Here is a 9,923-nt window from a genome sequence, read left to right as displayed (position 1 = left end):
TTTTTAATATTTTAAATAAAAATTTTATTTTTTTCAATAATTATTTTTTGAATTAAATTTTAAAAAAAGTTTGTTTATGAGCTTTGAACATAATTTTCAATGGAATTTTGAATTGTGTGTTTGGTTACGAGTTATAAGTTTTTTAATTAAGTTTTGAATTTTTTTTTCAAAACTCAAATCAATATTCAATTCGAAACTCTTTTTAAAATTCATAACTAAACAAATTTTATCTTTTTAAATCATGATAGCACAACTCACAAATTCAAAATACAATTCTACACTTAAATTATAATTCTAAAACTAAACTAAACGCAAACAGTTTTTGTCTTCATAAATTTATTGTTGTATTTTTTCCCATCTAAAATTAAAACTAAAAAAAAATTATTGTTGTACCTAATCATGTTTTGTTGGCTGTGATATCTTTGATCTACTTTTAGTTTAGGAAGTTGAAAGCTGTCCTTTTTATTTACATTCAAATGAATGAAAGCAGTTTAGATCTTGAACCACTTCACTTTGTTGGATGAGGATTTCTCTTTTTGTTGGAAGATGGAAAATTGTTTTTGTTCTATTATTATTGGTAAGGCACCAACCCTATTCCAATGGGAGAAAAAGCATACACAGAATTTTCTAGATATTTCGTGCCCCATTTTTTGCTGCTATTTATCTTTGGATGAGTAGCATTTTGTTGCTCAACACAAGATCAAGAAGTAGAACCCTACAAAAAGACTCTTTATCAATTCACTCCATCCCCAGCATAGCTTCTGCAATGGCCCCATTTTTTTTTCTCGTTCTCTCTTGGACCTTGGTTTGTTTTACAAGTCCTGTTTCTGATGGCCACACTCTCTCTCTCTCTCTCTCTGCTATATACTTGCTAATGTTTTGTGCTGAAAGAGCATTTCCTTGCAAATTTTTGAGGATCATGACGACAGTCCTTGACCTTGGTTTGTCTTAGGCTTAGTTTGTGCCTACAAAGTCAAAAAAAACAAGACTGCCATTTAAACACACCATCACCGAAGAAAGAAATATACCCCAATATCTTCTCATAGGCCAAACCCAATACAACAAAAATCATCCATGACGAAGTCATTATAGTCATTTCAAAATATACCCCAATATCTTCCCGTAGGCCAAAATGTACCCCAATATCATCCATGACAAAGTCATTATAGTCATTTTCAAACTATTATCAAGATTTTTTCATTCTGTTAAGTTTGTACAAACGGCATTATTTAGGTGTGAAAATGATCGTATTTTCATTTGTAAGTGAAAAGACAAAAATACCCATAAACTAAAAAGTCTTATACATTATCAATATGGGTAAATTACACTCACCTCTCTTGAGATTTTGTATTTATATTATCAAAGATCCATACATAATTTAGCATTATTTTATAAAATTCTTAAATTTCATGCAATAGTAAATAAAACTCTTAAATTGTTAAGACATAATTAAAAATTTAATGAAAAAAATTAATTTCCATTGATAAAATAGTTAAAAATAAAGGTTGCGTTTGGTTTAGTTTTAAAATTATGATTTGAGTGTGGAGTTATGATTTAAATGTGGAGTTGTGAGTTGAGTTTTGAAAAAAGAAAATTTATTTGGTTATAAGTTTTGAAAAGAGTTTTGAATTGTATTTTGAGTTTTGAGTTTTTAAATTTTGAGTTGCATTTTGAAATTTTTTAGATTTATTTTTTTAAAATATTTAAAAATGTTTTTAAAAAAATATTTATTTTTTATTTTAAGTATATAATTGTTATTTAAATATTTTTTAATTTTAAATATTTTAGTTTTGTAAATATTTTAAACTTAAAACACAACTCCACACTCAAATCATAACGAACACAAAACTCAAAACTCAATTCAAAAATTATTTTCAAGACTCATAACCAAACTCTTTTCAAAACTCTATTAAAAAATATTTTTAATTCTTTCCTTTAAAATTATTTTTTATTTTATATTTTTTTCAAAAAATATTTTGTTTATTCTTTCAAAAAATAATTTTTGTTATTTTTTAAAACACAAATAAATCCTAAAATGTGATCTTGTAAACTGTTTAATCCTCTATTTTTTCTTATGAACCCAATATCCTATTAAAGTGAAAATTATACAAAAGGGTAGTAACTTATATGTTTGGGTTTAATTTTTAAGGGGATAAAAATGAGTTTCTCAAAATGTGAAATTACACATTTGGATAATCCGCACTAAATAGGTTTTAGATTTTCCCTCATTCTAGAACAAAACTCACTTTTCGAACAAATACGTAACACTCCCATAACGTAACACTCTAATGTAACACACTAAAAAACTCCTTAGTGAACTTTTGTTAAACGTAGCACTCCAAAAAAAAAAAAAAAACTCTTTAATGTATTTTTTTTTCTCCAAACGTAGCACTCTAATGTAACACACACAAAAAAAAAACCTTCTTATTGTGCTTTTCCTAAACATAGCTCTCCAATCAATGTAATCCCAAACGTAACACCCCAATGTAACACACTCCAATATAACACACAAGAATACTAAAAAAATTCCTTAGTGTATTTTTCTCAAACATAACACTCACAGTTTGAAATTATACATTTGTCTAAAACTTACTAAATACTTTTTTGTACTCCTTTTGGAATGGTTTGAAGAATTCCACATTTTTTTTTTTTGAAGTGTTATGTTTAGAAAAAGTACATTAAGGAGTTTTTGTGTGTTATGCTAGAATGTTATATTAAGGAGTTTTTTTAGAGTATCATAGTAGAGTGTTACGTTTGGAAAACGTATACTAGGGAGTTTTTTTTGAAGCGTTACGTTGAGTGTTACATAGGACTGTTATAGTTTGAAATTATACATTTATCCAAAACTTACTATGGAGTTTTTGTATTCCTTTTGAAATGTTTGAAGAATCTCACTTCTTTTAGAATGTTTGAAGAATCTCATATTGCAAGTCATTTTTGTACTCTTTTTGAAATGTTTTTCAAATAAAAAAGATTCACATATAAAAATTTATCCCAAATTTGATTTTCATAGATTGTGTATCTTAACTTTCTAGCACAAAATGGGAAAAAAAAAGAAAAAAAGAAAAGAAAAGAAGGAAACATAATAGAAATAAGGGTATGACCGTAAATTTAATTTTCAAATAATATATTAAATCTACCTTTCTAAAATCAATGGGACTAATTGGTCTATAAGAAAATCCTTGGAACTAAATGGATCACAATTCCTTAAAATGGGATTTATAGATAAATTTTCGTAGGGAGGTTTTTTAGTAAATCCCCTTGTTAAGAGTTCTATTCCATACAACCCAAAACGTTTTAGTGTATTCCATTAGGTTCTATTCACTATACAAAGACCAAAAACTCCTCAAGCTAATATGCGTGTTTCATATATTTGAATCAATAACAGTCTCTCTCTCTCTCTCTCTCTCTCACACACTCTCTCTATCTCCCCCTACGAATATTATGCAAAAAATCTCTCAACCTTTCAAAACCCTAAACCCTAGTCGTCAGTCCCCTATATTCTATTTCATTGTCTCATCACGGTATTCATCGTTCCTGCGCCATTCTTCATCGAAATCGCCATTTCCTACTTTGTTTTCATCGAAATCACTATTGTTGATCATTTGGAACCCTACTATGAAGTGAAGAATCAACACCGTGAACATTAACCATCAGTTGAAGTGTGTAAACAATCAAAATGTGGACCAAACGTAAGCACCTTTCTTCTCCACTTTTTTGTTTGTATAATTATCAAACCATTCTTTGGCTTAATGTGAACTTTCACACATGTTATTCGTATTGTTGTTGTTATTTTCCTTCCTTTGTGATTATTGTTGGCCTGATATATTGTTTATGTGTGTAAATAGTGTAGTGATGTGAACGTTCACAATATGTGAACATTATTATTTTTAAACAGTGATAATATGTTACCGTCCCCCTTTAAGGCCTGATATATGGCTTGATATAGTGTTGTTGTTAGTGTTGATGGTGTTCAAAAGCTGTGGACCCTCTGATTTTTGTTTTTTCTGTTTTCAAAAATAATGAAATAGTGGTTTGATATATTGTCCATGTGTGTAGATAGTATAGTGACGTGAACATTCACATCATCTGAACAGTCTTATTCACATCATGTTTGATACCCAAAAAAATAATGATGTGTGGTTAATGCATTGTTGATGCTGTCATGTTTTTATACTTTGTAAGCTACAATATGAACATTAACATCATTCTTATGTTCGAAATAGGGGTTGTTAATATGAACCTCGACATTAATATTGTGAATATTAACATTTGTATGTGGATATAATATGAAGATTACCATTGAAAAGTATCAATTCTTACTTAATATTGTCCCTTTTTTTCTCTCAATGCAAACTTTCACACATGTCACCGTGATCATATTGATATAACTTTGGTCCTTTTTGTTCATATTATTATTTTTATTTTCACCTTCTTGCAGTTGTTGTTGTTGTTGTCGTTATTGTTGTCAGATTACCATTGAAAAGTATCAATTCTCACATAATGTTGTCCATGTGTATAAACTTATTATTCACATCGTGTTTGAGTACACACAAAAATTTGTACTTTGTGGTTGACGCATTAGTGATGTTATCATGATTTTGGTAGTTTGTAGCCATTATGAACATTTACATTAGTGTTATATGCTTATAAATGTGTGCACATAGCATTACCATTACCATTTCTTCTTCTTCTTTTTTTTTTTTTTTTTTTTTTTTTTTTTTTTTTTTGCAGTTGTTGTTGTTGGCATTGTTAATATTGTTCAAAAGATGTGAACCACTCAAATTTTTATTTTTATTTTCCAAAAAATAGTGATATAATTGTCTGTTATGATGTCTATTTTTGTACACTTTGTTTGCTATGACCATTTATACAATGTAAACATTCACATGGGAAATATGTTGTGATGTTTTCTAAACATTCACATTAATAATATATGCATATAAATGTATACACATTACAATTGCCTTATATTTTCTAATCATTCATAATTCCATAATGGTTATTATATCTTTTGGTTGTGTGATTTGCTAAATTGTTGATGTCAATGGTAAATCACATGTGTATTTGTAAATGTATGCATTAATACATACATAAATGATCAATTGCTTTCAATGTGGAAGAAATCCTACATCGAATTAGTCATAACAGAACTTTATCATTCTAGTTGGGGGTAAGTTGGCAGCCCACAATACTTGAAAGTCTATTATCTTAGTCGACAACTATCCCCAACAAGCCTCGAACTCGTAAGTCTCAACATAACATCATCTTCACCTTCGAACAACATAATATAAATTATTTCAATTGTTAACCACATCCATTTATCTTGCAGCGTTGATTGTACACTGAATGTTTGTTACATTATGAGACAACATGTCTACTATGATCCGACAGAGTCAAACTTGTCTCATGTTGAATAGCGCATATATACTACAACAATCATTGTGGCACTTGTGTTCTTTAAACTATTAGAGAGTGTATTTAATTCCTTTATTTTCATTTTGGAAGTCTTTGGAGTTGTTGTATCTTGGTTTTGGAGGTGTACGATTCGATCTAAACTTGTTGAGATTGTTCATGTGCACTTGTTTACGTTGAAAAGTTGTTTAGGAACTTGGAAAATCTGTTCTGGTGTTGACACTAGCCTTTCTGACGGTCAACACCACCTTACTGCCCTGTCCTTAGTGTCTTTGCTAGTTTTTAGGGTCAACACCAAGGGCTCTAAGGGTCGACCCTTCCTTTGTTGTTTTGTTCTGGGTGCATTCTGAAATAAAGGGTTGACACCACTGGTTCCAAGGGTCGACCCTTGTCCTTTGCACACATTAGTGTGTCAATATTCTTCTTGAAGGGTCGACACCTCTGTTTGAAGGGTCGACCCCTATGAGTAAATTTTTAGATTTTTAGTTTGATTTTGAGGCTCTACTTTTGGGGGTTTGACTTATTCTTTCCCTTGACTTTAGGGCTATTATTTTACCACTATAAATAGACCCCAAACACACTTTTGTCATTCACTTTTTCTTTTTTCTCTCTCTCTTTCCTCTTTACACCGTGAATCTCTCTCTCTCTCTCTCTCTCTCTCTTATAGAAACTCAACTTTTTCCACTCAGATCTCTAGATCTACTCATGTAGAGGCATCTTTTCACCTTGGCCCTTTGAGAAGAATTGTAGATCTCGTCATGGGCTTTCTTTTGATCCAAGAGTTTCACGGTTTCTTCGACTTTGAGTTTTTCGAAGTTCTCCTATTCGCTTCAAGAATGAGTTCGGAAGCATATTTGTGACCTATTTTATTATTCATATTTGGCAGTCATTGGGTATGATCTTTATCCTACTTATTTGTTATTTCAAAGGACCTATGGGTTTGGGTGTTTTGGGTTAAAATTGGGGTTTGGATTTGAAATGTAAAAGGAAGATTTTCAAATGAGTTCTTGAACATGGTTATGATTTTGTATTGATGGTTGAGATATGTTGACATGGTGGCCTTCCTTTACTCAAAAGTAATTTTGAAAGAAAATGAGGTTTTGTTCTAAAAACTTGGGTTTTGGCTTGTGTTGGAAAACAAATGAAAAATGATGTTGGTTTTGTAAGAGATGGGAAGAAAATGGTTTGTGGGATTTTGAAAATGGTTATTGTTACTCTTTTGGAAAATATATCTATATTGATATCTTTTGATTATTGCATTAGAGATAAATGTTTTAGCTATCAGTGGAGGATAGCGTTGCCGTGTGTTAGAAATTGCATGTGGATTAGGCAATTTGAAATCATTCATATCATGGAGCATGTAATGAATTTTTAGAATTTAAAACTGTATGTTTGGAAAGAGATTTTGAAAATTCTTGTGCTATGTTTTAAAACATTTGCATTGTTTTGGAAAAATAATATTTTGAATCACATGTATTGTGCTATTGAAAAAAGGTAAATAAAATGGTAAAGCTATGAGGGGGTGTTAAAGCATAATTAAGTTGGCCTGTGTGTCCATGGTGAAAGACTTAAACCCGCACGGTAGGTATCGAGCCTTCCAGTTAGTATGGGTAAAAATGGCCTTGTGACATGTATAGTTACTCGTATGAACACTAGCCCTGAGATTTACCCATTTTATTTATTATCGTTTTGGCTTGAGGGAATGTTTTGGAAAAAGGTTTTAGCAATGTATTCGCTTTTGATTTAGCAATGTATTTGCTGGTTAGTATTGAGATACTTGGATTAGTTTTTGGAAAGGGATTTTATATCAAACAAATGTTTTGAACTCAGAAAATGTTTTAATTAAACGTAGGGTTTTGGTAATTAGAAAGAAAGGATTTTGCTAAGTAATCAAATGGATTTGAAAACGCATTTGGGCATATTGTATATATCTATTGCATCATGATCATTTATGTTGGTAGAACATGTTTAGCTTTTGAAATATTCTCTACTGGGCTTTATGCTCACCTTATATGGCTGAAATATTTTTTAGGTGTACATGTGTGGGTGTGGATTGTGATGTGAAGCCATGTTCGAAACTGTGTTCTATTATTTGTAGGCCAATGGCCATTTATGTTATTTACTGGCTATGTGCCATTCTTGTAAGGGTTACACCCTTGTATAATGTAAGCCTTAGGGCATTTAATTTAATTTATAACATCTGTGCATGTTTTAGTTACAGAACATCTATTCGACTTAGATGTTGCATCTAGGAATGTATGAAATCGGATAAACATATGTATTGTGTGACTATATATTATATTCATTTGCATGAGAGTTATATATTGTTTGTCGTGGGGTGGTTTATTCACGTGAGCCGAACTGTGTAAATCTGGAGCGTGACAATTTGGTATCAGAGCTAACCGGGTTTGAAAACATTGGGCTTGTGGGAAGTAGTTAGCCATAGTGGATTTATCATGCTCGATGAGGACATTTGCATGTTGTGTGTAAGTGATAACATGCTTATGTGCTGCATTTTATGTGGGTATGGTGTTGAGACTCATAGATATTATTCAATGTCTAGTTGACTAACTTGGAGGTCTTGTTGGAAATGCACTTGATCAACGTTGTTTCTAATGGGAAATCTAAGCGAGCGCTGGAATAAATAACTATCTTTGCAGATTTAGTACGATTATGTGTTATGTGTAGCTAATGTGTGACTTGATTGGAGTCTAATTACGGTTGTTTGAGTATTTTCTTATATGATGGTATTGTGTTAATATTTCGGCGAAGGGTACCGGTGTTATATATCCTAGGCTATAAATATTCTCTCTTTTACAGAGACGTATGGAAGGAAGTAGTGAACTTGTAATGGGTACGTCGGTGTGTTATATTGGTTATTAGCGTTGGTTGCCTTGGTGGCGATTGGTATGTCTTTGAAAGACGGTAGTGTTTTTGAGTCTTTGTGACAACGTGTGAAGGTTAAGTTCTAATACTCACTTGGGTGGTATCGTGTATGTTTGATGTTGGTTGTTAGTCTGTGGACTAGTATGTATTAGAGTTAGTTATGACCTTGAGTGGTCAGAGGCGTGAGCTGTGGCGTGGGGTGTGTCCCCCAATTAAGTGTGTTGTTTTAAGTTTTGTAACCCGTGAAAGGGGTGTTGGTGATGTTAGAGTTTCTAAAACACGAAGAGTTAGGTTTGAACTTGTATGTGTTGGTAGTGGTGATGTATGGTTCCGACTTCGGTGTTGGTAACCTAGAAGTCCATATTTGTGGAGTGAGGTTGGTTGGGATGTAGTGTTGTGGTTTGACTTCCCTTAGGATTGGTGAAGTTAGTTGGGCCATTTAGGCTATGAGTTGTTTATTGTAGATGATGTATGCTTTGTTAGAATAGGAGTGGTTGTTTCCTATAGTTGGGTGAGGTAATTGGTTGAATACCAGGTAGAGTTATCATTGTTGTAGGCAATTCGGTAAGGCACGAGGTATGTCAGGAGATCGTAGATGGTGTGATTGATTTTGAGTTAGTGTTTTGGCGACGGGTTGTCGTAGTAGGCTGGTCTAGGGTTGACCTAGTGAACTAGTACGATGTAGTGTAAGGATGTATGCAAAGGTGAAGTATTCCTTTATTTTGGGTATAGAAAGACTTAGGATTACTTGTGTTTTAAGAATAGCATATAGTTTCGTTGGGTATAGACTTGTGCCTTAATGGTAGGTGATGATAGCGGATCTTGGTATTATCTGGTTGATTGTTTCTTGTGAAGGGTTGTTAGTCCCTTATCGTAGTATTGGTTGTCAATGTTTGGTGGCTGGTGTGTTCTGAACGCCTTGTGTTGTATTTCGGGCAATGGTACTGCGGACGTTTCCTAAGTTCTAGAATTTATTTACTGCATTTGGGTGCGAGAGATGTGTACCTCAGTTCTGGTTAAGTTAAGAGATGTTTTCGGAAGGGTTGGTCGAATATGTAACCTATGGTTAGTGCGTGACCTTTGTGTAAGGTCACAGTGATTTAGTGTTTATTGGTCGAGGTATGGAATGACGATGAGGAGATGATTATTTTTGGAGATAGGATCGTGTTTTGGCTCACGTAGCGTTCTAAGTTGGTTAAAAGAGTAGTTGGGAATGTAGTGTTCTATGACTATGGCGGAAGAGGTTGAAAACTTCTTTGTTTGTTATTCTATGGAGTTAGGATAGTATTACTTTGAAAGCCTTGTAAGTGTTGTGTGTATGTGTCCGGGTTTGGTTAAGGGTAATTATTCGGTAAGTATTAGCAAATGGTAGATTGACTAGGGGACTTAGTGTTTTGGTTGTACTCGTATAATGGGTGATGGGATAGAATGTGGATTAAAGAGTTGACTTTATTAGTCACTGATGGATGGAGGTGTTGTGTTTACTTGTTGCTTGGTTTAGGTTGTTACGTGGTGTCGGTGGCGTTGTAGCTTGGTAGGCTTTTCTGAGTTAGCTTGGTACGAGAGGAAAAATATGTGAAACTCGTTGTCGTGAACTTAGTCGGGATTGTGAGTGCATTGGC

Source organism: Camellia sinensis, chromosome 15 (genome assembly GCF_055761805.1).
Source record: "Camellia sinensis isolate YWXY chromosome 15, ASM5576180v1, whole genome shotgun sequence".
Lineage (NCBI taxonomy): Eukaryota > Viridiplantae > Streptophyta > Magnoliopsida > Ericales > Theaceae > Camellia > Camellia sinensis.
This window is presented reverse-complemented; position numbering follows the sequence as displayed.